This window comes from Ceratotherium simum, chromosome 11 (genome assembly GCF_057802395.1).
Source record: "Ceratotherium simum simum isolate JZ-2026a chromosome 11, ASM5780239v1, whole genome shotgun sequence".
Taxonomy (NCBI): Eukaryota; Metazoa; Chordata; class Mammalia; order Perissodactyla; family Rhinocerotidae; genus Ceratotherium; species Ceratotherium simum.
The window spans coordinates 15,559,116-15,582,023 of NC_141910.1; the positions used below are offsets into that span (position 1 = coordinate 15,559,116).

The following is a 22,908-nucleotide window of genomic DNA, read 5'->3' on the forward strand; positions in this document are numbered from 1 at the left end:
ATCCTCTCAGGACCTACACCTAGTATCTTTCATCCCATCTGTTTTCATCACTTGAAGAATAAGCATCTGTTACCCTCCCTGGGGAAATTAACCTTTAATAACAAAACAAGCTTAAGCTAGAAGAGTATGGAGTCATAAGCATTGGTTAATGGGAGTGAGAGTTTTCAAGTCTCTTTAAATAAGATAAATATTGACATACGACAACCCTGGGTGGTAGGAGACTATATTAGCTTTCTAGGGCTGCCATAACAAAGTACCACAGGCTGGGTGGCTTGAACAATAGAAATTCATCTGAGATCAACAGATCAAGGTGTCAGCAGAGTTGACTTCTTCTGATACCTCTCTCATTGGCTATAGATGGCCGTTTCCTCCCTGTGTCTTTACATGGTCTTCCTTCTGTGCTAGTCTGTGTCCACATTTCCTCTTCTTATAAAGACAGCTATCCTATTGGATTAGGGCCCACCCACATGACCTAATTTTTCAGTCTCATCTCATTTACCTCATTATCTCTTGAACACCCTATCTCCAAATACAGTCACATTCTGAGGTACTGGGGGGGTTAGGAGTTCAACATAGAAATTTTGGGAGGACACAGTTCAACCCATAACAGACAGTAAGCACAGTTACCCTCACTTAACAGCTGGGCAGTGAGACCCAGGGGTCAGAGTCTTTCCTGAGGCCACACAATCACTGGGGCCAAGGCTAGAGGCCCAGGCCCTGGACTCCCACCTTAGTTCTCTTTCCATAGCAGGCTTCAGCCACAGGTTGGCTGAACTTTCTCTTGTTGGGAGAATGGTGTCTTCACGAGGTCTAGCCTTAGAATTTATCATTGGTCTTGCTTTGAAAGCACTATCTTTCCCCCCTCGCTCCTGTCTTAAATTTGATTCCCCTAAAAGTAGGCCATGATTTGTAGTTTACTTGGGAGGCAAGCCAAGGAAACACCAATAGTGGAGTGGGAAAGTTATACAGGGAAGAAAAGCCAGCGTATAAAAGAAGCATGGCTGAGCAGTTATGGCTGTGGGCAGCCGGGGCTCAGTCCTGCTGAGGCACTCTGGAGATCATGTGCAACATGCCTCAGAGGTGTCACCCCAACACTTAGGGATGAGGGAGCCAGGCTGTTTATCCACTAACTCCTGATGGTCATTGGTTGAGAGCTGATCCCCTGGGGTGTCAATTTCTCCAGCATCTCTGCATGCCCTGGGGAAGGCAGTTGATACGTATGCCTGGACCTGGAGAGTGCTAAGGCACTGTATTAGCTATCTATTGCTGTGTAACAAATTATCACAAACTTAACAACTTAAAATAACAGGTTTATTATCTCATGGTTTCTGTGGGTCAGGAGTCACGCCTGGGCATGGCTTAGCTGTGTCTTCTGCTTCAAGGTCTCTCTCAAGGCACAAATCAAGGTGTCGTTCTGGGCTGGGGTCTCAGCTGAAGGCTTGGCTGGGGAAGGATCTGCTTCCAAGATTACATGGTTGGTAGCAGAATTCATTTCCTTTAGGACATTTGGACTGATGGCCTCAGTTTCTAGCTGGCTGTTGGCCAGATGTCACCCTCAGTTATTTGCCATGTAGGTCTTCCAAACATGGCTACTTGCTTAATCAAAGCATGCAAGCTGAGAAGGCAATCAAGAGAGTCAGTTAGCTAGATGAAGAATCTTATGTATCGTAATCACAGAAGTGACACCCCATCCCCTTTGCTGTATTCTATTGGTTAGGAGCAAGTCACGGGTCCTGCTGGCACCTAAGGGCAGGGGGTTACACAACAGCATGAGTACCAGGAGGTGGGGACACTCTGGGTGTCTGTTATACTGACATTTGCTCTCTCTATGTGTTACTGATGGCCAAAAATATTTTTGTCAAGAGACTTGGAGATTAGAAATAATTTTATTGCAAATAAGTCAGAAAATCTAATTTTAAACTATCTGGCCATTGAGGACTAGCAAAATGTGATTGATCCCGAACATCTTAATCTCAAATTCGTGTGCTTGGTGCAAGGTAAGTGAATCACTGATTCGTGTGCTTGGAGATGGAGAAAGTTTTATTTGAATTGGGCAAGATGAGAAGGCAGGGGCGTGGGTTCTCTCAAAGCCTCTTTAACGAGAAGAAAGCAGGGCGTTTATAGAGCTAAGGGGCTTGGCAAGAGGAGTTGCATAGAAACAAAGGGGAAATCCATGTTTATTTCACTCCCGATAAGCCCATGTGGGTGTCTGGGGCTGGTTATCTGCTGACCTTTGAAGGCATTCTTTTTCTTCTGTAAAACAAGCTCATAAATCCTTGTGACCCTTGAGTCACCCCTCAGGTTAAACAAGAAAACAGCAAATTGACAAGATTAACTTCTTTTCATAACAAGGTCGAGAGGTAATCTTATTGAATATTTACAGTAACCCCCAGGTACCCGGCTTCATGATCTTTCTGGGTATGACCTGGAGTCTCCCATGCTTTCCCATCCCTGGTTAGGGGCCAGGCATCTTGCGCTCTCTGTAGTAGGAACTCTGAATTCTAGTGACTGTCCCATGACAGCCTGTGGAGCTAACTAGCTATGGTTCCTTTTGCTGGATTTCAAAGTGAATTTGGAATTGAGTGAGAACTTCAGGAGCTTCAACTATATTCCATGTAGGCTGTTAATATGGAAATTAGTATAATGAAGTCTTGTTTCCTTTCTGATATTTGAACAATTCCTAGAGCCACAGGACGGCGCTACTCTTCCCAGCACTCGTCACATTCAGATGTCATATTCAGATGGCATCTGGGAGAAGCTGGAGGGACTCCCCCCGCCCCCCCGACTCTGTGTTGGCTAGAAGAGCAGAATCAGTTTTTTTGGAAAAGGGGGAGTATATCGGCCTTATCAACTTTATCAGTGTCTCGTACTAGTTGTTCTTTTTAAAGACAATTTTTTTGTGCCTTCCTAGAGGCCATGTGCAGGGTAGAGGTTAGGGGTCACAAGCTCTGGAGCCATAGTGCTTGAGTTTGAATCCTGGCTCAGCCGCCCACTAGCTGTGCAACCTTGGGCAAGTTATCTAACCTTTCTGGGCCTCAGTCTCTTCATCTGTAAAATTGGGTAATAATGGTACTACCTTCACAGAGTTCTTGTGAGGATTAAATGAATAAAAATGCACATAAAGCCCTCAGAACAGTGGCAGGAGCCAACAAAAGTTTGCTATTGTTAGTCTGAGAAAGCTAAATAATACACCACGAAGAGACATTTTTGAGTGATGGAGATGACCAAGAGAATTTATGAAACCTGCTATTTCTGGACTAAGCAAAAATTCTCTATTCCCTTTTTGGGTTCTCGTTCAGAAAAGGGCCCGCCATCCCTGTGATTTCAGGGCTCAGGAGAAGGCGTTCCTGACCTCCTGGAAATCTACCCTGGGCACCAACAGAGCATGGCCTCCTGAAGTGTCTCAACAAACACAGCACGTCCTGGCTCTGGACGGACAGACCTCGGGTCCTGGTGGCTGAGCTGCTCATATTTCTAGCAGGTTTTGACAGGAGAGTGGGGAGAGGCTTGTGGACTCAGTGATTCTGAAGATGAAATGGGAAGGAATGAGAAGCCGTGAGTGGGGAGGGAGGAGTTGGAGGAGCTAGGCCAGAAAGACAAAATGTCCTCTGGCTTCTGAGATGGAGCACCCGCCAGTTGTTCTGGGCTTGGTGTGGTGGGCGTTTTCTCTTTTTCTACGTCAGGAGTAGCTCACATAGAGTGGCATTTCTCAAACGTTAGTGTGCAAAGGAATCACTGGGGATGCTTGTTAAAAATACAGATCCTGGGCCCACCTCCAGAGACTCTGATTCTGCAGCAGCACTGTGGTGGGTCTGGTGATTTTTATGGATGTGTCTAAAGGCTGGGGTGCCCCAGAACCTAGATGGAGGAGAGGGGCCATGATCTGGTTGGGAGCAGAGACCAGAGATTTTTCTGGAAGCTGTACTAGCCCTGAATCACATTTTAAAAAACACAGTGAATGTTGATTTAAAGGAACTTTGGGGAGCTGGTGGAGATTATTGGGGTGTAGAGTTTCAAGCTACCATTTGACATCCCTACTCTCTGAGGGCCACGTATTGAGAAACACTGTCAGAAAGCAGAAGTGGGAGATGCCCTAGGTACCCTGTCATTTTACAGAGTAACACACTAAGTAACCAGAAAGGTTAAGTGACTTTACCAAAGTCACACAGCTAGTTAATAGCAGGTCAGAAACTGTAACCAAGTATTCTGGTTCTCCATCGAGCTCCCCGCTCACTAAACACCTGTTCCCTCTAGGGTAGGAGACTGGGGAGGGTATCGGGTGAGAGGAGGAAGTAGTGAGAATTGGAGGGCCCTGGGCCGGCAGCCCCAGAGGGTGGGGCAACCACAAAAATTTTGCCCTAGTTGAAAATGGAGTCAGAATTAGGATAGGGAAAATTTGGGCTGGAATTCAAATGATCAAACGATTGCTATGAAAATACTAATAGAGTTAATCTTTTAAAGGCAAGATGTCCTTTCCAGACAAAAAACATTCCCAGTGTAAGACTTTTTTTCTTTTTTTAATCCCAGGGACGGTACATCCCCTAACGGAGCTCACGTTTCAGATTTTCTTCCTAGTAACAAAATCCTCACATGGGCTCTCAGCTCTTGCGGGCAGTCGGTGGTGCCGGAGGGGACGTGGGCCGAGGGCCTGGGCGGCGGGACTGCGGCAGCGCGGGCGGCGGGCCCTGCGGGCGGGGCACTGCAGCACCGGGGCCCGCGGCGGCCGGGCAGCGGCCCGCTAGAGGGGGCGCTGTGGGCCCCGCCAAGCGTCCTTTTGTCAGCGCGCACCGCCAAGACAGCTCTCATTTCCTCCCAGCCTCTTGCGGGAAATGGATTTAATTCTGACGGCAGGGCTGTAAGGGACGAGCGGGAACGAAAGCCTTTTGTCAAGGAGTAGCAGCCTCTGTTGTCTGTAATTACCACCAACGCGGAGAAGCTGCATTGCTGGTGGAATTCCAGGCAGCTCCGACAAGTGCGGGGCTGTTAGGATGGGTAGAAAACATTGCTCTGTAGATTAGCTGGGTGCATTTATTAAGCAGATCCAAAAAAGAAAACAACAACAACAACAACACAAAACAAAAAACCCGAACAATCCACACTGGAAGACCAGAGATGGATAAGGTGCCGTGCAGGAGGTAAGCCTGTCTTGGGAATGGGCACTGTGGGCTTGCCTTGGTTTGGTTTATTTTAATGGAATTTGAGACCCCTACAGCATCCTTCCTCCGTGCGGGAGCTGTTTGGTCCAGATGGGTGAGAGTCTGTTAGTGAGTGCGTCTGCGATGCAGCCCTTTCCCCGCGGCTGGGGGTTTTATGCCTAAAGGTTTCTGTTGATGGAGAAACCTTTGGAGGTTCTTTGGAAAGCGGGGCTGCCAAGCGCTGGCCTCTGCACGGGGACGGTCGGACCCACTCCCCGTAAGCGCAACGTCTGACAGGTGGGGCTTTCTTCTCGGTCCGGGCGGGCCGGTGGTAAGCCTCGCCTCCCGGGGCCGCCCCTCCCTTCCCTTCGCGCTGGGCCGCCGCCCTCCGGGGGAGCCGTGCGCGCGCGCTCGGCGGGGCTGGGCACGTTCCTCCCGGGCTCGCCGTGGCCGGTGGCGCCGCGCTCCGCCGCAGCTGCGGGGCGAGCAGGTGAGGCGTCGGCAGCCGCCCGCGTTTGGAGCAGGGGAGCTGGCACGTGAGCGGGCCGCGGTGGGTTTGGATTTTTATGCGACTCCACCACCTGGAGGGAAAAAAGGCCACCGTCCCCGAGGAGGTCGTGCCAGTCTGTTCATCTCTTAGCTTCCATCTTCCCTTCCCTCTCATCCTCTGTCTCCCCTCCCCTGCTTCGCCCGGAAAGAGGCCTCCCTCGTCCAGGAGGCGGGGGCCAGCGTCTGCTTGTTTTGAAATCGCGACCACAGCCTACCTGGTGTTGGGGGGAAGGGTGGGAGGGGCAGACTGCTTTAGGATGCTGATCAGGCGCTCGGGGCTAGCCTATTGTCTTGCCTTTTCTCCCCCTTCCTTTTCTTCTCTAATCTCCACCCTCTGCCAAAAAAAAAAAAAAAAAAAAAAAAAAGAGGCGGGGGTCGGGGAGGTGGGGGAGAGAGAAAAAAAAAAGAGAGAGAGAAGGAAAAAAAAGCCCCAGCCCACACCCTATCGAATTCTTTTAGAAATTGTCATTTATCAGTGACACATGATTATTACCCATCTGTGTCTTTACACCCACTCTTCCTCCCTCTTGCAGTTGTCTAAGATTCAACTGATTCAAACGAGCCTTATAAATAGTAGAAATGAAATCTCAGTTTCCTAAATGGACGTTTTGTGCTTTCTGACTAACCCCAAAGGCGGGGTTGGTCTGGGGTCCTGGCAGGAGCGTCGGAGAGGGTGGACTTCACTCCCTCCGCATCTAGTGGGCGGATCTAGTTGAGATACGTGAGTTGTTGAACTGGTGGTGCAGTGAGGGGGGTCCTCAATAATGGGATTTGAAAATGTTGTTTCATTTTAGGGGAACAATAGTGAAAGTGCCTTAAAAGAGTAAGACCAGAGAAGATAACTGTGAAGTTTCAGACTTGCAAGTCACTCCTCCCATTGTATGAATAGTATTTGTTAGAGATTTTAAAAAGGACTTTAGGACTTTAGACCCCCCCCACTCACCCCCACTCCCATCCCCTGACCCCCAATAGGGCACAGTAAAAGCAAACTTTTCTTTATGAGTTTGATGTCGATACATTTGGGAGAACCACTAAAGATAAATGATTCTTTGATCCACAATCCGTAACATTTTTGTAGCAAGCTCTATGTTCTTTCTTGTCTACTCTATTGCCTAGCCCTATTAGAAATGTGCTTGTCACATACAGATGACACAACAGTGCCTGAAGTGACACACCATGAGTGATTTCTAGGCTTGGGTGGAATTTGCTTTAAATATCAGTCTGGTGCTGGAATTAGCAAATCTCAGCTATTCTGACAGGTGATCAAACATGTTTGTTGGCAGAGAGTTTAGTGTTAAGATTTTAAATATAAATAAAAAAGACTGTAATAAATATATTTATCACCTACCGTGTTCCACAAGGGATTTAAGACATTTTACAGGGATTCATAAAAATAGCAGGACAGACTAACTTAGAAGTAAATGGGAAAGAAAAAAGAAAACTAAGGGTAGAGATATAAAATGGTATTAAGAATGAGGCTAATACAAAAATATGAGCATAAGGCCGTCTACACCCGCCATGAGGGGGAAACAATCCAGGTCTGAACTTTCTAGAAGCTCATGAAAAAGGGGCAACTGACCAACCCATGTCTCATATGTTTTATTTTTTCGTTGACTCACTCACTCGCTTGGTCACTCAACAACCGTTGAATGAGGACCCACTATGTGGCAGGCTCTGTGAGAGATGCTGGGAACAAGGGGTGAAGCAGACAGACGTGGTCTCTGCCCTGACGGCACTTACGGACAAATGCAGGAAACCCGCATTCATCCAGAAAGCTCTCAGATGAATGTCTAATTACAAATGGTGATAAGAGCTGTGCAGGAAAAGCATGAAGCATGAAATGTCACATGTCCAGAACATGAAAACACAAAATAAAGACTTCTTAAGAGAAGCACAACCATTCCTGATCTAAGAGCAGAAATGAACTTTCTTCAGATCTGATACAGTGTTTGGAATGATGTCGTCAATCATGTCCTTGTCAGACACAAGGGTGGGTTTCATTCAGCCATTTCTTATTGTGTCCCTCGTGTGAGCTCATGATGTCACACCACAGGTCTCTCAGACCTGGGGTCCTCAGGATGTATGTATTTTGAGGGATCTGTGTCTTCTCTAAAGTTACTAGTTTAATTTCAATGATAATCTTAAATAATGAATAATAAAAATGTGTTCTGGGTCATCTTGATGGCAGCCCCAAAACCAATGCTAGGGCCTGTGTTTGCCCCTGTGTCGTCCCGGGTGAGCGGAGGCAGGCCTGGAGGCTCCGGTCACAGCACAGATGAGAGAGAGGGAGTTTAAACAGAGGCATGTGGAGAGATAGGTGAGTCCACACAGGGCTCAGGCTTGCCAAACTCAAAAGAACGGCTCCTGGGGTGACACTGCTCTGTTGGCATGGAGTGAAACGCATGTCAGTTCCACCTTCACATGGACAAAGTTACGGCAATTGAGTAGCAGCAGGTGTTGTAGTAAAAGTGCAGTGAAAAAGTTGCCGTTGCTGGTTTCAGCAATAATTGGATTAGATCTCCATTTAAGGCAGATTTAGCAACCCCCCAATAAGTACCTTACGTCCAAAGCAGTGAGACAGGTAATTTGGTGTAATGGTTAAGTGGAGCCAGACTGCCTGACTTCAAAACCATTTTTCTACTTACTAGCTGTGAGACTTGGGGCAAGTTACTCAACCTCTCTGTTTCTCAGTTTCTTCTTATGATAATATGTGGAGAAACATGTGGCATTGATTTCATAATGATATTGTGAGGATTAGCGGTATTACGTGGCAAAGACTTGGAGCATATGGTAAGGTTCAATAAGTGTTAGCGATTATTACTATTTTTATTAGTATGAAATGGCACCTCATTTATGTATGCTTTTCAGGATGGTTTGATAGTAGAATTTTAAATTATGATATCTAATTATCTTCAAGTAGCAAATGCATTTTTGAGGTTATTAGTATTGTTTTGCACAACACGCTTTATGCGTTGTCTGCGTTAGTATTGTTGAAGTCAAAATTCAGATAATGATAACATGTAGTAACTAGACCTGAGGCTACATCTTTCTATTGCTAAACCCAAAGTAGTGTTTTAGTTTCAGCAAAACAACATCTGTTGCAGTGAATTAATTTTATTAATTTGAGATTTTAAAGTTTAATAGTTGTAGTTATTTGCACATTTGTTTTAGCATTTAAGTTATATAAAAGCTATAAAGTATTAAGTGCTTAAAACTGGTCTTTATGAGTGTACATATTTAAGTTACATTTTAATAAAAGCGACTTAGGTCAACCCTGCATCCATGAGAAATTTTTTTCCTTCAAAAGGGATTTCTATATAATTTAACCATTTTGTACAAGGACGCACCCAAGAGTCTTGGAATAGAATTTTCAATCTCTAGAAGAGAGCCTGCAGCCTCAATATTTGACTCCGTATACCTTGACTGCTATAGTTTTAGCCTAAAAGAATTTTAAGGCAGTAAATACCAAAAGCTGCCTCTGTCTTCAACAATAGCAGCAAAATCCCCTAGACTCAGAGAGCACCTGTGGAATGGCCAGCTTCCAGCAAAGATCCATCCTGGCCTGTCTTCCAAGATAAGCTCCATGTGGAAGGTTTGCCAATGTTGTTGAATGAGGTGAAAAGAAAGTCTATTCTTTGTGGAGCACAATGTTCGATTGTATGGATTAAGGCAAGTTTGTTGATTATATTGCTCAAATGTAATTTTAAATTTTCTTTGTACCTAACTGATCTGTCAAAGATTACAAGTCTTAACAAGATTGTTAGTTTCCCACTATAATCATATTTTTGATAGCTTCCCTTTTGATATATACATATCAGAGACATATGCATTTATATATATATGCATAATGATCTATATATACATTATATAGACATATCAGACAGACATGCACACACAGTTCTATTTGATGCTGTGTTTCTCAGGGCTCTGGTTGCCCAGGATTGGTGGGTTTCCTGGGATGGGGGACTTTCAGTGCTAAAACCAGGACCGTGCCAGGCAAAGAAAGACAGATCAATTTTAGTTTTAGAGAACAAACAATAGGCCCAAATTCTTTTTATTTTATTTTATTTTTTTGTGAGGAAGATCAGCCCTGAGCTAACATCCATGCTAATCCTCCTCTTTTTGCTGAGGAAGACCAGCTCTGAGCGAACATCCATTGCCAATCCTCCTCCTTTTTTACCCCAAAGCCCCAGTAGATAGTTGTATGTCATAGCTGCACATCCTTCTAGTTGCTGTACGTGGGACGCGGCCTCAGCATGGCCGGAGAAGCGGTGCGTCTGTGCGCGCCGGGATCAGAACCTGGGCCGCCAGTAGCGGAGCGCGTGCGCTTAACCGCTAAGCCACGGGGCCGGCCCCAGGCCCAAATTCTTTAAGGACTCTCTAGAGGATATGGTACCGTGGTGCCAACCCAGCCAGCCCATGATTCAACAAGGGGCCCTCCTGGGAAGAAGCAGGGGTGTTCTCCCAGTTGAGTCCTTGAATAATCTTTGGGCTCAATGCACCAGGCCTGGATGGGCTGTGGCATGGTTGGGGGAGGGTAGGGTATAAATCAAAGGGCTCTAGGAACTCTACCAGCACCTTCTACCTTGAGTGACTGGACCGCCAGTCTTGATATGTGCTGAGGGACCCCCCAGTAAAGTGAGACTTTAACACAGCCAGCTTCAAACCAGGTCAGTTCTGATCACCCCAACAGTTGCAGCTAAAAATAAACATACATATAAGTATATAAATAATTGCCACTTGGTCCAGCAGTAAATATTCCTAATGTATTTGATCTGACACAGGACCTCACCCCACAAGCAACCCAAGCAGGACCTGATGGTCAGGGAGTTTAGGATGTGGTTGCCAGAAAACAAATTTCAGTGCTCCATATGATATCTGGAATGGTCTTCCCTGGCCCAGCCTTCAGGTGGCTGGAAAAAACTTACCAAGCCAAGTAGCAAATCCCTCTGGTTTCTATGAGTGGCAGCTCTAAGGACCATTTGACACCCTCTATCCCATCCCCACACACATACAGACGGCGGATTGGACCAGTCATGGACCTGTGAGGACTTGGAATCTCAGGGCTGGTGGGCATATTAGACCAAATCGGAGAGGGGGTCTGGGCGAAGAGACCAAAAAAAAAAAAAAAAAAAACCCAACCAAAAACAAACATGAGGGAAACAATGGGTCGTCCCGCTACTCCCGTCGCCAATTTAGAGAAGAAGCTGCTTGGCTCTCTTGAGATGGCCACAGTGATTCCAGTTCTGGTAGCTTCCATGAGGCCCAGGTAGACTTTGATCCCTATGTTGATGTGGTTGCCCTCCATCTGCCTGGGCTAGTTTGCTTGGGTATCTGTTTCTACAGCCACTCTGCTCCTGGCTAGAACTCTGGATTATTCCAGAGCCTTCTACTTCTCTTCCCTACATCTAGCCCAGCCTCCCTCCAATCATCCACAGTGATCTTTCCAAAACAAAAATCAAATCTTGTCATTCCTCTACCTTCAGGATAAAGCCCAAACTCCTACCTGTCTCTACTGCTTGACATCTCCCTTTACTTTCTACCCCTTGGGTAGGCTGAACCACCATCTTTCTGGACGTGCCCCCCTGCACCCTGCCCCTACAGCTTCCACACTTTCACAGGCTCTTTCCTCCACCTTATATGCCCTCCCCCCACTTTTTGTCTGGCACGTTGGTCATTTTAGAAAGCAAGCTAAATAGATAAACTTCTAGCAAACCTAATTAGGATAAAAAATTTTTTTCACAATACTAGAAATGATGTATGGAACAAAAGGGAGAAGAAATTTGAAATCATAAGAACACTGTGCATTATTGTAGCCTAACATATGTGAAAAGCTTGATGAAATGGACAATTTTCACAGAAAATATGAACGACTAATATTTATTCCAGAAATTGAATGTCATGTTCCTGGATGGGAAGAATCGATGTTGCAAAGATGTCAATTCCTCACAGATTCTGCCGCGTGGATGGCAGCCTTCCTGGTAACCAGAAGTGATGCAGATTTGTTCCTATTTTTATATTCCTGTGGTAATTTTCTGCGGAATTTTGAAAGGGGTAGTTAACTGCATATGTTCAATTGTGAACCATTTTATTGAAGAGAAAGCCAATACATGTGCTTTTGAATGTCATTTATAAATTGTTTTTCTCGAAGAATAAATGAAGTTATTCAACTTTGAAATGCATGGAGACTTTATGAAGACACAATTTCATTTAACAACGGACATGATTTTCCACCCATATTATTTTTTTGAGTATAAATTTCATCATGCTTGCTTTCTTTACTCTGCATGGAGCCCATATAAGAATCTCTTGGCTTTTACTTTTTAAAAATCTAGGGTGAAAAGACACTTTAAAAGTGAGGGCGGGTTCAGTTCTTTCCTCCTTTACTCGTGTCAGAAGGCAGAGCATCCTTACTGATTATCCTAGCATTTCCTTATTTAGAATTTATTCTCCTTCCCTCTTAGCACCACATTTCTCTTAGATCCTTCCAACACCCTCATTTGTGTCCTAAATTAGCTACATCTGTTACCATAGTTATGCAGTATCCAGCTTAACCCATTCCAAGCTTGTTCCTACCATACTGTGCGTGAGACTTTTATTTCATAAAATACACCGTTATTTTTCTTTCTTCTTCTCCTGTCCCCCAATTTTTATTGTTTTTAAGGCAATGCAAGTGCATAGTTAATAAATCACATAGGACTGAAGGGCTTCTAAGAAATAGCAACAATTCCTGCCCTCTCCGTCCTTTATCCACAGGCAAACCACTTTTGGCTGTGTTTTCCGTTCTGCTATAGTTACCTCCGTAACTCTAAATAATATGCCTATGCTGCTGTTTCTGAATTTATCAACTTCAATTACCATCTAGGGACTTTCTGCCGTGATAATCAAGGATATAGCTTATTTACACCATGCTTACATCTCCTCACCACCTTTCTTGTGGTCATCCCTGCCACTCCAGACAATGAGTTTATTAAAACTGGATTTCTCATTCCATGGACTGTTGATTGGGTCACTTGACTCTCTGTAAGGTAAGGCTATCGCCACCCCCTCTCCTTGCCTTCTTCCTCCTTCCCTCTAGCTGCACATTTACTTTTGCATTATCAAAGTTGGTGAAATATTCATTCTCTTCCATAGCCATAGTTGGTTTCTATGATTTGTCTATAACGTAATTCTAAAAGCAGGAAACTCTTAGTGTTCATTATCTGACAGAGCTGATGTTGTTCACTGCACAATAAGTAACATGCTAGGGTTTCATGTCCTTCTCAGGAGCTCCAATATCTCAACCCTTGAGGCACTAAGTGGAAAATGCTCCCAGGGTGAGGTTCAAATGGATTCTGTTATCTGGAGAACCAGCACCATCATAGCTGCTCTAGTTCACCCCCTGCAGGGCGTGTGGATTCTCTAAGAAGACCCATCCAGTGATGGAAGTTGATAAATTCAGAAACAGCAGGATATGCATACTATTTTGAGATACGGGGGTAACTACAGCTGAGTGTCTGGCTGTGAACCACTGTATGTGGGGGCAGGAGAGGGTGTGGGCCGGGTCCACTGCTTCAAATAGAGAGCTGCAGTTTGTGCCCCTGTGTTCAGTCTCTCTATTTCCCGCCCTCCATAATACCTGCCATTTCAGAGTCTGGGACGTCTCTAGGGCTCTGCCAGGCTGATCTTCTGCCTCCTTGGCTCCAGCATTCTCTGCCTGAAATCTAGGCTGAGGCTTCTTTTGCTTTGGGGTTCATTATAGTATGCGCTCTAATTTTGTATATTTTCAAATTTTTCCGTAATTAAAAAATGTCTACTGTTTTGTACTGTTTGCTGTTTCATTAAAATTGGAGCCTTTCATCTTAACCATGATGTTAAACATTAGTCAACTTCAAACCCAAAATGAAAATAACTAGAGACTATTGTTAAAGGACAAATCTATTAAGTTGATTTATAACAACGGGATAAATATCCATAGATTTTGCAACTGGGACACCCAGGAAGCAATACAGTACTTAATTAAGTTGACAATGTTATAAAGCAGGTCTATAGCTTTAATTATGCAAAGGAGCCTTGTTTTTATTGCTGTGAATTGGGTTCATCAGGATTTTACAGCCAGCCAGGTGGCTGCAAGCCCAGAAAGAGCAAGTTTGCCGGGAAATGAGGAGCAGGGCCAAGAAAGTGAGGCTTCTATTTGCAGAGCAAGTCCACACGCTGATCTGTGACTATCTTAGTGTCTCTTCTATTTGAGGTTCTCCATTACCTTTTACCTGCTGAAAGATTCTTTCAAAGTTAGGCAGATTTTGAGAAAGAAGGTCTCCATTCCCGCTTTGTAATTCCCATGGTCCATCATTGCTGTTTAGTGACATTTTTGCTGCTGCTCTTGTAAGGTGGTGTGGCTGAGGCTCTTGGACGAGGCAGCAAGGGTGGGCTCTGCCTTTCAAGGTGTCAGTCATTTTGATTCTGCCAATCAGAGAGCCCAGGTGGTTGTGGATTTAGAGTGAGGTCCTCTGTGCCCTATTCGAGGGGGTGCTGAGAGGGATGACTGCCCAGCTCCCAGATGGCACCTTGAAATGAGCCTAGGAGTACCAGGCAAGGAACTGCATCATATGTGGGTTCTTTCAAGGTTAGAATGCTGTAGGATCAGAAACCGGTTCTTTAAAGGTGATTTATTCTGATGCTGTTTGTATTGTTGGTGTTATTTATTATTGTGTTCCCCTGGTATTATACAAGAGGTCATTTAAAAAAAAAAAACAGGCTTAATTAACTTTACTTTTCTTGTTTAAAAACAATGTGGTGGCCACAGCTGGAGACTGGGTCCTCTGCACGGAGACTCTGGTGTGGGTCTAGAAGGTCACTTTTTAGTTTATTTACTTATTTTTTGAGTCAAGCTTATTGAGATATAATATACATATAGTAAAATTTACCTTTCTTAAATGTGTAGTTCTATGAATTTTGACAAATATATACAGTCACATAACCACCACCACAATCAAGATAGAAAAAATTTCCTTCATGCCCCTTTATAGTGGATCTCCTCCGTCCACCCACAGCCCCTGGCAACCGCCCATCTGTTTTTAGTTTTGCTTTTTCCAGAATGTCATATAAATGGGATCATACAGTGTAGCCTTTTGTGTCTGACTTCTTTCACTTTGCATAATGTTTTTGAGATTTATCTGTGGCATTACAAATATTAATAGTCCATTTCTTTTGATTGCTGAGTAATATTCCTTTGGATGGCTGTACCAGTTTGTTTAGCTATTCACCCATTAAAGGACATTTGGGTTGTTTCCAGTTTTTGATGATTATGAATAAAGACACTGTATATATTGGCATACAGGTTTTTGTGTGAACACAAGATTTCAGTTCTTTTGGGTAAATACTGAGGAGTGGGATTGCAGTGTGGTAGGGTAACTGTATGCTTAACTTTATGAGAAACTGCCAAACTGTTTCCCAAATGACAGTACCATTTTGGATTCCCACCCGCAATGTATGCGAGTTCTAGTTGCTCTGTACTTGTTTTTTTTTAAATTATTATAGCCATCCTGATAGGTGTGGGGTAGTATCTCATTGTGGTTTTCATTTGCATTTCCCTAATGATAAGTGACTCCGAGCATCTTTTCATGAGCTTGAATGCCACAGTATCTCTTCTTTGGTTGTTTCTTGTCTTTTAAATGTCAGCCAGGCTCTGCTATTCTAAGGCAAACAGGAGAAGGATGTTTCCTTAGTCTCAAAGGAAGAGCAGAAGCATAAGGGGCGACCAGGTTGGGGGGATGTGGGGAGAGTTGCCTAAGAGGAAGGTGATGTCAGGGGGCGAAGTCAGGAGCTGGGGCGTCTGATCCTTCCCTCCTGCATGGGCTGCTTCTGTGCTCTTCTCTGGAGGATTTTGTGGTTTGTATTATGAGGGAGGGAGGGAGGGAAGGAGGAAGACAGCTGTAATATTGATTTCATTTTTTTAATTTGCTTACTGCAAATTTAGTTCAGTAAATATCTCTTTAAAATAAATGTTTGGCCCAGATAACCCCTACTGTTAATTTTTGGGGGAAGGGGAAGAGAGGGTTACATAAAAGATGTTCAAGAAAATTGATTTAAATTTCATTGACCTAGGGACTCGATGAGATATTTGTACACCCGTATTCATAACAGCATTATTCAGAATAGCTAAAACATGGAGGCAACTCAAGTGGCTACCAACGGATGAATGGATAAGGAAAATGTGGTATATATACACAATGGAATAATATTCAGCCTTAAAAAGGAAGGAAATTCTGACATATATGAATGAATCTCAAGGACATACACTAAATGAAATAAGCCAGTCACAGAAAGACAAATACTGTATGATTCCACTTGTATGAGGTATTTAGTGTAGTCAAAATCATAGAGACAGAAAGTAGACTGGTGGTTGCCAGGGGCTGGGTTCGGGGAATGGTTGGTTATTATTTAATGGGTATAGAGTTTCAGTTTTACAAGATGAAAAGAGTTACGGAGATGGATGATGGTGATGGTTGCACAACATTGTGAATGTCTTTAATACCACCGAACTGTATTCTTAAAAATGATTAAGATGGTAAATTTTATGTTAACATGTGTTTTATCACAATAAAAATTTTTAAATGTGATTGAGGTACACTAGCAACAATGAGTGATTTATTGCAGTGGTAGGTAAGTTTGTGTGGTTTGACTGTGAATATCAATCAGTCAGTTGACAGGAGTGTACTGAATACTCTCTATGTTCAGCTACTGTCCCAGGTGCTGGGGATGCTGCTGTGAACCAGGCGGTCACACTCTAGTAAGGAGAGAAAGATGCTAAACATGCGAACAAACAAATGACTCGTGCCAGGCACTGATACTTGTTATGCAGAAGATAAATTCAGGTATAAGACAGAGAGTGATCAGAGGAGGCTGCTATAGCCAGAGTGGCTGGGGAAGACCTCTCTGGGGAGGTGACATTGAGCTGACTCAGGTGGGTTAGTGGGACTGGGTCGGAGGATGAGGTAGTGCTGGCTGATTGCAGACATTTCTACGCTATTTGAGACAATATCACTGGCTGAGAGGGAGTGAAGAGGGTGTGGGATTTGAGGAGAGATGAGAAGGTGGAAAACAATCCTCTTGAAGAGTCTACACCAATGAAGGGCAGGATGCCTGGCAATGTTAAGAAATCATTTGAAAGGTGTGGAGGGAATTTTGAAATGAGTTCAGTCCTCACAGTTGTGTGCAAGGGTCAACTGTTCAGATGCACGCCGGGAGCAAGTTCATGTAGTGTTTAACCAAAGGTGGGGCTCTTCGAGGTGAGGACGATGGAGGACAGAGGGACAGATGAGTTAGAGGTGTTTGCAAGGCTGTGTGTTACCCAGGTGGACCAGTTAATTTAAGCTATATAAGGCGGGATGTGAAGAGTGGAGGTTGGGGGTAGATAGTGAAAAAGTGAGTAGGAGGTCTCGGAGACATTGAATTGTTAGGGGGGGATATCAGAGTAGGTGGGCTGGATGGGGATGGTCAAGGAATAGGATGTGAAATCCAGATGTTGGAGGTGGTGATCTTATTGGTGACAGCAGGATCTATATGACTACAGGAGTGGGTGGTTGAGGCTGAGGGGGAAGGAGAGATGATTGGCATTAGGGGCCAAGGAAATGTGAGGTTGGGTGTTGGGCGGATCACTGCATGGATGTAGGTGTTGATGTCGAAGTCATCAGGAATGAATTAGGATAGTGATGGAGGGGAAGGTGGTCAGCCAGGAGCTGAAGTCATCGGTGAAGGAGGGGAGTGACCGGGAGAACTGGAGAGGATAGCTGAAGGGAGGGGTGATGGGAAATCTAGTTGGAGGGTGTGTACTCTGGAGGCAATGGGGTTTTTGAGGCAGTGGAAATAGATGGATGTGGCTGCAGGGCACCAGGAGGCTATCTACACTGCGCCCAGGCCCTGAGTATGTGGGATGTGTGCTGTGAGAGAGCAGTGTGCTCAGGGGAGAGTCAGGCTTTAGATTTTAGATTTTGGGATCACAGAAATGGGGTTTATGCAGCTGGATTAGGGGATGCTGCAAAGAATTATGTGATTGTTCAGTGAGATTGGTTTCCAAGCAGGAAGAAAGGTAACCAAGGAGGTGTTATTGGCTTTGGGCTTGTTCAAAACTCAATTAAAGGCAATTAACAGTATCTGGTGTTGTTTACCGAAGTACCAGTCTCATGAGGGATCTCCTAGCAGTTCATGTGAATTGTGAGAAGAGAAGAAAGAACTTCCTCTCTTGAGGCATCTTGTGTTTTCATGTCATTAATTCCTGCGTCATCCCTCAGCCGTAAATCTCGCAGAGGAGACAGAAGGCTTCTGTCCTTGTATCGCCATCTTGCTGCAGCTCCGCCATGACTCCCTTGTCTAGCCTTGCTCTGCTGATGGTGACCTTTAATGTAATAAACTGCTTACGGGAATAATGAGAATTGATGGAGAAGATGCGCTTTCCCATAATTTATGGCTCATGCATTAGAACAGGACATTTTTGGAGGAATGAAGCATGTTATGGGAAAGCATGGAGTTTCTTAAATACATGCCCAAAAATCTCAAAAAAGCGCCCTGCGCTACTGGCAATCCTGAGGCGTTTACTTTTCCATTCTCCAAAATGACTAATTCACTCTTTTGTTCTTTAAATCTCCTTCCCTTCCCACCCCCACCACCTTGATAGGTGCCTTCACTGAGAAACAGACATACAGTAGTCTCCCCTTATGTACAGGTTTCGCTTTCTGCTGTTTCAGTTACTCGCGGTCAACCGTCAACTGAAAATATTAAATGGAAAATTCTAGAAATAAACAATTCATAAGTTTTAAATTGTACTCCGTTCTGAGTAGTGTGATGAAATCTCTCGCCGTTGTCCAGCTGCGTCCTGCCCAGGTTGTGAATCATCCCTTTGTCCAGCGTATCCAGGCTGTATAGGGTATCGCCTCCTAGTCACTTAGTAGCCATCTCAGTTATCAGATCGACTGTCACAGTATCTGGGTACTTGTGTTCAAGTAACCCTTATTTTACTTAATAATGGCCCCAAAGTGCAAGAGTAGTGATAAGAACCCTATGTCCTGCCCTGGTCCACCCAGTCTTCCTTACATACTCTCCCTAAGGGAGCTCATCCAGGCCTTAGCTTTAGACTCCATTTGTATGCTGAGGATCCAAAGTCTCTATCTGCCTGGAGCTGTAGCTTAGTGCTTCTCAAACTTTAAGGTGCATACTGACCACAAGGGGTTATCTTGTTCAAATGCAGATTCTGACTCCACTGGTCTGGGGTGGCACCTAAGATTCTGCATTTCCAACAAGCTCCCGCGTGATGCTGATGCTGCTGGTCTTGGATTTTTTGAGTAGTGTTGAGTGGTGAGGCTGCAGACTTCTATACCCAAACGCCTCCTTGACGTTTCCACATGGATGTCTTAAATGCATCTCAGACCAAACCTGACATGACCCTGTTTGAATTCTTGATTTCTTTCCTCCAATCCACTTTTCTCTGCATTACATCATCCTCCTAGTTGCTCACGCCAAAAATCTTGGAATTGTCCTTGGTTTCTCTCTTTTCTTCACTTTCCCATCCAATCCATCAGCAAATTTTATTGGCTCAGTCCTCCAAAACATATCCCAAATCTTTCCACTTGGCTCCATAATAATAATGGTAGCTGACATTCACTGAGTACTTCCCTCCTGTCAGATGGCTATAGACTGAATGTTTATATCCCCCTAAAATTCATATGTTGAGACCTAATCCCCATTGTGATGGTATTTGGAGGTGGGGGCTTTGGGAGGTGATTAGGTCATGAGGGTGGAACCCTCATGAATGGGATTAGTACCTTTACAAAAGAGACCTGAGAGCTCCCTTGTCTCTTCCCCCACATGAGAAGATGGCCTTCTATGAACCAAAAAGCAGCCTCTTACCAGACACTGAACCTGCTGGCGTCTTGGTCTTGGATTTCCAGAACTGTAGGAAATAAATGTCTGTTGTTTATAAGCTACCCAGTCTATGGTATTTCGTTATAGCAACCTGAGCTAAGACAATGATATACATTTGTATTTATATGTATTTAAAGTCTTATTATCATGACAACCCTATAAGGCGATGGTATTATTAATCTATTTTTTGAGTGAAAAAAGTGGACACTTAATAGGCAATAAATAAATCTTTGTGAATTGAGTAAATGAACAAACTTATAACTTACAATGAGGTAACCCTACTGAGACCTGCAGTTTATGTCTTTAAAAAATCCAATTCCTTCTTTTGGTTTATTTTTCTCCTTTGTTGTAAATATAATAGTCAATAGTGCTATTAATATAATTAGAGAATTAGGGAGACAGTATCTTATTTTAAGATTTCTGTGTCCTTGCTAAGCACAAATTTCTTGCAAATGTCCCCAGGCAAATGTCCAAAGGGTGTGTGTGTTACAGAATTTATAGTCTCTTCAGCTTCCTCAAACCATCTTTGACAAGGGCTATGTGCATTTAAAACATGAAGAATATTTATGTCTGATAATTACAATATCGTGGTGCACTTTATGAAGACATTGTATCTTGTGTGTCCTCGCAAGAAGCAGGGGTTCTTTCATTTCTCATTACATCACTACGCATTTCATAACCTGTGGGACATACTGAGAAAATGACTTTCAAGCTCCAAAGTGTATTCCTTTTCTAAGCTTCCTTTGCATTGATCAATTTTGAGAGTTTTGTGCTCTGTGTTGGTCATCACACCTACAAAGCGTGATGAGAAGTGGCTGGGGTTCAGGAAAGAGCAACCTCCATGGTCGAGTAGATGGAAGCTGGTTCCTATGAAGACGGGCTGAAGGAACTTGGGTTGTTGAGATTGGTGGAGAGCAGGTTAAGCCACTACTTTGCTATGCTGTTTATTTCGAAGGAAATCTTTAGTAACCTTGCTTATAAAATAAAGACATCTTTTGTAATGTGAATAATTTACTTAGTTTTATAAGTATGAGTTTCTCTTAAGGGTGTCAAAGAGAGAGACACGTCATTATTGTCCTAGTGATTTCTATCACAGCCTTCTCTTAAGAATCAGTCCTTTCCTTTAGAACTTTCAATATGCCAAGGCAAACATTACCCCAACATAACACTGCATTCCTTTCTCTAGTTCAGTTCAAAGAAATATCCTAGAAGTAGGATTCTTATATATAAGCGATTCTTATATAGAAGTGAATTCTTAAATATAAATGAACTCAGAAAACCGCAAAAGGAGCCCTAAGCATTAGCGAGGGTCTGCCTGTCTTTATGTTTCTGAGTAACATACGGCAGATGTCACATATGTGAAACATTCACACTGGAATTCCAGCATGTCAAAGCGGAAGGGACCCTGGAGAGCTTCCAGCCCGACCCCTGAATTATGGAGATCAGACAAATGAAGCTGAGAGAAGACAAGGCACTGAAAGGCGAGGCACATAATTACTGACAAATCCGGGGGTCCTGAAAAGCTGCTCTTCAGGGCATTTTTTTTCTAAATGTCAACTTCTCCTCTTTTTAATGTCAGAGTTTTCAAGATGCCATTTAATTTCAAGGAAAAGAGACAGGAAGAATACAAGTTCCTTACGAGAATCTAAAATATAGTGGAGGAGGTGGGTGGGGCTGAGGCAGGCTCTCTAGACTGCCAAGCCTCCATGTTGATCTTTAATTCTCATCCCTGGACACAGGTGAAAAATTAAAACAATTTCAACTTTGTTACAATGTTACAAAGTATATTAATTTCCTAGGGCTGCCTTATAAAGTACTACAAACTGATGGCTTAAAACAACAGAAATTTATTCTTTCACAGTTCTGGAGGCTAGACATCTGAAATCTAGGTGTCAGCGGGGCCCTGCTCCCCCTAAAGGTTCTAGGGAAGGATCCTTCCTTGCCTCTCCCTACCTTTGGGTAGTTTCCAGCAATTCTTGGCATCCTTGGCTTACAGAGGCATCACTCCAATCTCTGCCTCCATCATCACACAGCCTTCTCCTCTGTGTGTGTCCTGTGTGCTTCTGTATGTCCAAATCTCCCTCTCCCTATAAAGACCCACATCATTGGATTTAGGGCCCACCCTAATCCACTGTGACTTTGTCTTAACTTGACTACATCTGCAAAGACCTTATTTCTAAATAGGGTCACGTCATAGTTTCCAGGTAGACACGAATTTTTGGGAGACACTATTCAACCCCAGTATGCAAAGTTACAATGGTTTTGTGTTTTAATTTTTGCTCAGAATTTATACTTGTTATGTCCTAGAAAGGCATGTTGTTTCCTTGGTCCAGGAGAGTGAGAGAGAAAGAAATGCACATGGAGCACTGCTTCCCAAGTATATCCAATAGACACTATTCCCAAGAAATGTAGACACTGCTCAACCCGCCTCTCGAAGCATCACCAAGCCCCTAGGATATAAAAGGTTGGGAATGGTCCTGTAACAAGGGCCTGTGTTTATCCTACCAATTCCAAAGCTTATTGGACAGGGAACTCTTATGTCTGCGTAACACTCTATATTGATTAAGGATTGCCTCCAGCTTCATGAAGCAGAAACTCAACCACAGTAGCTTACTCCAACAGAGGTTTATTTCCCTCACCTAGAAAGTTCAGAGGTCAGCAGTCTGGGGCTGGCACAGTGGCTCGTGATGGCACCAACAATGCCAGGTTCCTTTTGTCTCTGCTCTGCCATGCCTAGCAGGTGGTGTTCTTTCTCCTGAGAGTTTGCAAAACAGCTACTCCATTTTCTGTCTCCCAGCTCCCTCCTAGATGGGGAGAAGGAGGAGGAAGTAGTGAGGGAGAAGGGATAGCATTTCTATCAGGAAATTAGCCTTTCCCAGAAATTCCCAGCAGATTTCTGCTTACACATTATTGACTAGGACTCTATCAAATGGTTGCTTCTAGCCTCAAGGAAGGCTGAGAAATGCATTTTTGTTGTTGTTCGGCACATTGTACCCTGGAAAAAACTGAGGTTCTGTTAGGTAGGAAGAGCGGGTGGAAATTGCCTAGGCAGCTGGCAGTGACTGCCATGCACATAATTTCCCATGGCATTAGTGACCAGGAGATCGCCCTTGTTAAAATTCGTTCTTGTTATCCCTCACAAGAGAGTGCTTCCTATAGAATTCCAGGTTTTTAGCATCAGCCTAACATTTATGTTAAAATGCCAAACATTTTAGCTCAGTACAACTTACACAGTTCAAGAGTGCCTGTACTTGTATGGCACCAGGCTACACTGAGTGCCTTCTAAGTGATTTAATGGTTTCATGTGTGTTTGCACTCCTAAGCT

The 22,908-nt window shown here is 44.0% G+C and overlaps 1 protein-coding gene across 4 annotated transcripts in view; it reads left to right on the forward strand.

Moving 5' to 3' along the window:
- The first annotated feature begins 4,777 nt into the window (after window positions 1–4,777).
- The window catches only part of ADD2 (adducin 2), a 108,428-nt gene continuing 90,297 nt past the window's right edge, over window positions 4,778–22,908 (forward strand). The window contains exons 1-2 of one of the 4 annotated variants that reach the window (XM_087436601.1): window positions 4,778–5,135; window positions 11,574–11,665. The gene's annotated coding sequence lies outside the window, so the exon portion shown is untranslated. Of the gene's footprint in view, window positions 5,136–5,596; window positions 5,626–11,573; window positions 11,666–22,908 lie in introns of those variants that run through there. The other 3 variants (XM_004435570.3, XM_087436604.1, XM_087436602.1) reach the window with 3 other exon arrangements.